This window comes from Chrysoperla carnea (genome assembly GCF_905475395.1).
Source record: "Chrysoperla carnea chromosome X unlocalized genomic scaffold, inChrCarn1.1 SUPER_X_unloc_38, whole genome shotgun sequence".
Lineage (NCBI taxonomy): Eukaryota > Metazoa > Arthropoda > Insecta > Neuroptera > Chrysopidae > Chrysoperla > Chrysoperla carnea.
The window spans coordinates 22,501-27,300 of record NW_025408165.1 but is presented as its reverse complement, the minus strand read 5'-3'; the positions used below and the strand labels follow the sequence as shown (position 1 = coordinate 27,300).

General features: G+C 30.9%; 3 non-coding genes across 3 annotated transcripts in view; all 3 read left to right on the top strand.

Moving 5' to 3' along the window:
• Positions 1–508: 508 nt before the first annotated feature.
• Positions 509–2,664, top strand: LOC123304286. Its single transcript, XR_006536320.1, has one exon. It is a non-coding gene; the product is annotated as a small subunit ribosomal RNA (ribosomal RNA).
• Positions 2,665–3,615: 951 nt separating this feature from the next.
• On the top strand, positions 3,616–3,770 carry LOC123304290. Its single transcript, XR_006536324.1, has one exon. It is a non-coding gene; the product is annotated as a 5.8S ribosomal RNA (ribosomal RNA).
• A 635-nt stretch (positions 3,771–4,405) lies between these two features.
• Positions 4,406–4,800, top strand: part of LOC123304288 — a 4,577-nt gene continuing 4,182 nt past the window's right edge. Inside the window, exon 1 of the ribosomal RNA XR_006536322.1 lies at positions 4,406–4,800. This exon is cut by the window's right edge and continues 4,182 nt beyond it. This is a non-coding gene — a ribosomal RNA (large subunit ribosomal RNA).

The window sequence follows — 4,800 nt, the reverse complement described above, 5'->3', positions numbered from 1 at the left end:
GAATATTAAGTGTTATTATAACGTTTTTTATTTAAAATTAACTTTTTAAATAAAATTAAAAAATAAATGACGCTTTCAATCTAGCGACGAGTATGAGAAAATGTTTGAAATATTTTAAGACCCATTTGGTGATGGTCTGACAAAAATCATAATTATTATTTTTTTTTTTTATTCAATAATATTTATTATGAATAACATGTTATATATTTCTTTTTGTAAAAGCAAAAAAATTATATAAATGACATAATAAAATATATATTTGAAAAAAAAAAAAATTAATAATAATATATATATCTCATATGTTTTTTCTATTAATTTTAAAACAATAGAGATATAAAAAAAAAAAAATTTATATCAGTAATGGGTGAGACCATCTGATATTTAAAATGAAATTGTAATAATATTATTATATATTAATAATTATTGTATGAAAATTTTTTTTCTTATAATAAGAAAACAAAAATATCATGTATATTATTATATATTTAATATTATAAATACAAATAGTTCCCTGGTTGATCCTGCCAGTAGTCATATGCTTGTCTCAAAGATTAAGCCATGCATGTCTCAGTACAAGCCAAATTAAGGTGAAACCGCGAAAGGCTCATTATATCAGTTATGGTTCCTTAGATCGTACCCACATTTACTTGGATAACTGTGGTAATTCTAGAGCTAATACATGCAAACAGAGTTCCGACCAGAGATGGAAGGAATGCTTTTATTAGATCAAAACCAATCGGTGTAAATTTTAATTTGCATCGTTTAATTTGGTGACTCTGAATAACTTTAAGCTGATCGCACGGTCTCGTACCGGCGACGCATCTTTCAAATGTCTGCCTTATCAACTGTCGATGGTAGGTTCTGCGCCTACCATGGTTGTAACGGGTAACGGGGAATCAGGGTTCGATTCCGGAGAGGGAGCCTGAGAAACGGCTACCACATCCAAGGAAGGCAGCAGGCGCGCAAATTACCCACTCCCGGCACGGGGAGGTAGTGACGAAAAATAACGATACGGGACTCATCCGAGGCCCCGTAATCGGAATGAGTACACTTTAAATCCTTTAACGAGGATCCATTGGAGGGCAAGTCTGGTGCCAGCAGCCGCGGTAATTCCAGCTCCAATAGCGTATATTAAAGTTGTTGCGGTTAAAAAGCTCGTAGTCGAATCTGTGTCCTACACTGTTGGTTCAATGCTCGCATTGTTTAACTAGCATGTTATGTGGGACGTCCTACCGGTGGGTGGTACAGATTATGTATAAAGTATATTTTAGTGTTATTATTTATTTAATGCATTATATATATTTTTATTATGTAATTTGTCGTAAGTGTTTAACCGTTAAGAGCGGGGGCAGCCCCCAATTGCAATCCCGTCGCGGTGCTCTTAATTGAGTGTCGAGGCGGGCCGGTACGTTTACTTTGAACAAATTAGAGTGCTTAAGGCAGGCTCAAATTTTGCCTGAATATTGTGTGCATGGAATAATGGAATAGGACCTCGGTTCTATTTTGTTGGTTTTCGGAACTCCGAGGTAATGATTAATACGGACAGATGGGGGCATTCGTATTGCGACGTTAGAGGTGAAATTCTTGGATCGTCGCAAGACGGACAGAAGCGAAAGCATTTGCCAAAAATGTTTTGATTGATCAAGAACGAAAGTTAGAGGTTCGAAGGCGATCAGATACCGCCCTAGTTCTAACCATAAACGATGCCAGCTAGCGATCCGCCGAAGTTCCTCCGATGACTCGGCGGGCAGCTTCCGGGAAACCAAAGCTTTTGGGTTCCGGGGGAAGTATGGTTGCAAAGCTGAAACTTAAAGGAATTGACGGAAGGGCACCACCAGGAGTGGAGCCTGCGGCTTAATTTGACTCAACACGGGAAACCTCACCAGGCCCGGACACCGGAAGGATTGACAGATTGAGAGCTCTTTCTTGATTCGGTGGGTGGTGGTGCATGGCCGTTCTTAGTTGGTGGAGCGATTTGTCTGGTTAATTCCGATAACGAACGAGACTCTAGCCTGCTAAATAGACGTACTTTACCGGCATCTCAAGGCCCATCGGCTGTTTGTTTCCCATTTCATTCATTTTCATGTGTGTTATGTATTGTATTTATATATGCATGTATTTTTGAGATTTAACGATCAAGATTATATTTTGTATATATTGTGCTTTATGTTGCATATGTTATGGTGTATGGGTACGCAGTTTTTTGATGTGGTTTTTACTGCCGGCGTACAAATAATTCTTCTTAGAGGGACAGGCGGCATTCTAGCCGCACGAGATTGAGCAATAACAGGTCTGTGATGCCCTTAGATGTTCTGGGCCGCACGCGCGCTACACTGAAGGAATCAGCGTGTCCTCCCAGGCCGAAAGGTCCGGGTAACCCGCTGAACCTCCTTCGTGCTAGGGATTGGGGCTTGCAATTGTTCCCCATGAACGAGGAATTCCCAGTAAGCGCGAGTCATAAGCTCGCGTTGATTACGTCCCTGCCCTTTGTACACACCGCCCGTCGCTACTACCGATTGAATGATTTAGTGAGGTCTTCGGACTGGTACGCGGCAATATTTCTGATATTGCCGATGTTGCTGGGAAGATGACCAAACTTGATCATTTAGAGGAAGTAAAAGTCGTAACAAGGTTTCCGTAGGTGAACCTGCGGAAGGATCATTAACGATATATATAAAATATATTTATTTATATTTTTTGTATTGTTTTTAAATATTCCAAAAAATAAAAATATTATTGATAAGAAATATTTTTTTTAACAAAATAACATATTAATATGTAATTTTCTCAAAATATATAATAGTAATTATGTGTTAAAAGAGATTTATTTTGGTTATGATATCATATTAAAGTAATACGCCAAACTTTTTTTATACACATAATATATCTATACATATAATATAGAGAATATTATATAAATATTAATAATATATTTGTTACATATAAAATATTTTTATATTCAATATTATTATTATTATTAAACAATAATTATTAATAAAATCTATAAATAATTTCTCTTATAAAAAAGTGAAATTAAAAATAGAATATATTGAAATTATTTGTTTATATGTATATAATCTCTATTAAGAAAAATAAAATAAGATTATAATTGATATAATCTATATTTTTATTTTTCTATGTTATATAATAAAAATAAAGAAAACACAAGATAAAATTTTTTTAAAGAATAAAATTTATTTCAAATTTAAATTTCTTTATGTTTTGTCTTGATATTTCTTTTTTTTTATTAAAAGTTATTATGTTAAAAAACAAACCCATTTGTTTTGTACCATATTAATATTATATATATTTTTATGTAGAAAATAATTTATAAAAAAAAAATAAATACATTTCTATAAAATATACCAAATATTAATTATTATATCTAGCTAGCACTAACAAAAATATCAAAAATGTTATGTATATATTTATTAATACCATAATATCTTTAATTTATATATATATATTTAAAATAAAATATATAATTTATATTCTAGAAAAATTTTTTTATTTTAAAAGAATTTATAAAGATATATAAATTAATAATTTTATTTTTTATATTAAAAATAAAGATTATTATTAATAATAATACTTACATTTAAAATTTAAAAAGATTACCCTGGACGGTGGATCACTTGGCTCGTGGGTCGATGAAGAACGCAGCTAATTGCGCGTCAACTTGTGAACTGCAGGACACATGAACATTGACATTTCGAACGCACATTGCGGTCCTTGGATACTGTTCCCGGACCACATCTGGCTGAGGGTCGTATACATTATATTAATATAATAAAAGATTATTTTACATAAAATTTTTTTTATGAAAAAGAAATTTATCAATAATTAAAAAAGAAAATTTATTTTTTCATATTTAATTAAATTGATAAATAAAATTTTTATAAAAGAAATGTAAAATTATTTATATATGAATGTTTTACGCCAAATATAAGAAAAAAATAAATATAAAATGTTTTTAATAGCATTTAAAATTTATATATTTTTTATTATTTGTCGACATTTTTAAATTAATATATCAATATTATTTTTTATCATTTATATATAATATTATAAAACTTTATGTTAATAATAATATTAATAATAAATGATATTAATAATATATTTTTAAAATATTAAATAAAGAAGAATAAACAAAAATATTATATATTAATATTTTGTTATGGAATATTTTATTTGTAATAAAATTTTCAATATACTCGAAAAAAATTAATATATATAATTATTTATTTTTTATTTTCTTCTCTTTAGATAAATATAAAAATAATATTATATAATAATATTAAAAAAATTTGAGTATGAATAATTAAGAAAATTGTTTACTTATAAAATATAACAAAAACATAATATATAAAAAAAATTTTTGTTTTAATACTTCTAAAAACTTTTACGACCTCAGAGTAGGTGAGATTACCCGCTGAATTTAAGCATATTATTAAGCGGAGGAAAAGAAACTAACTAGGATTCCCTTAGTAGCGGCGAGCGAACAGGGATAAGCCCAGCACTGAACCCCGTGGCTGATAAACAGACACTTGGGGAATGTAGTGTTTAGGAAGATTCAATATAAACCTATTGTTATATAATACATCCAAGTCCATCTTGAATGGGGCCATATACCCATAGAGGGTGCCAGGCCCGTAGTGATTATTATTGATGATAGGTGAATCTTTCCTTAGAGTCGGGTTGCTTGAGAGTGCAGCTCTAAGTGGGTGGTAAACTCCATCTAAGGCTAAATATTACCACGAGACCGATAGCGAACAAGTACCGTGAGGGAAAGTTGAAAAG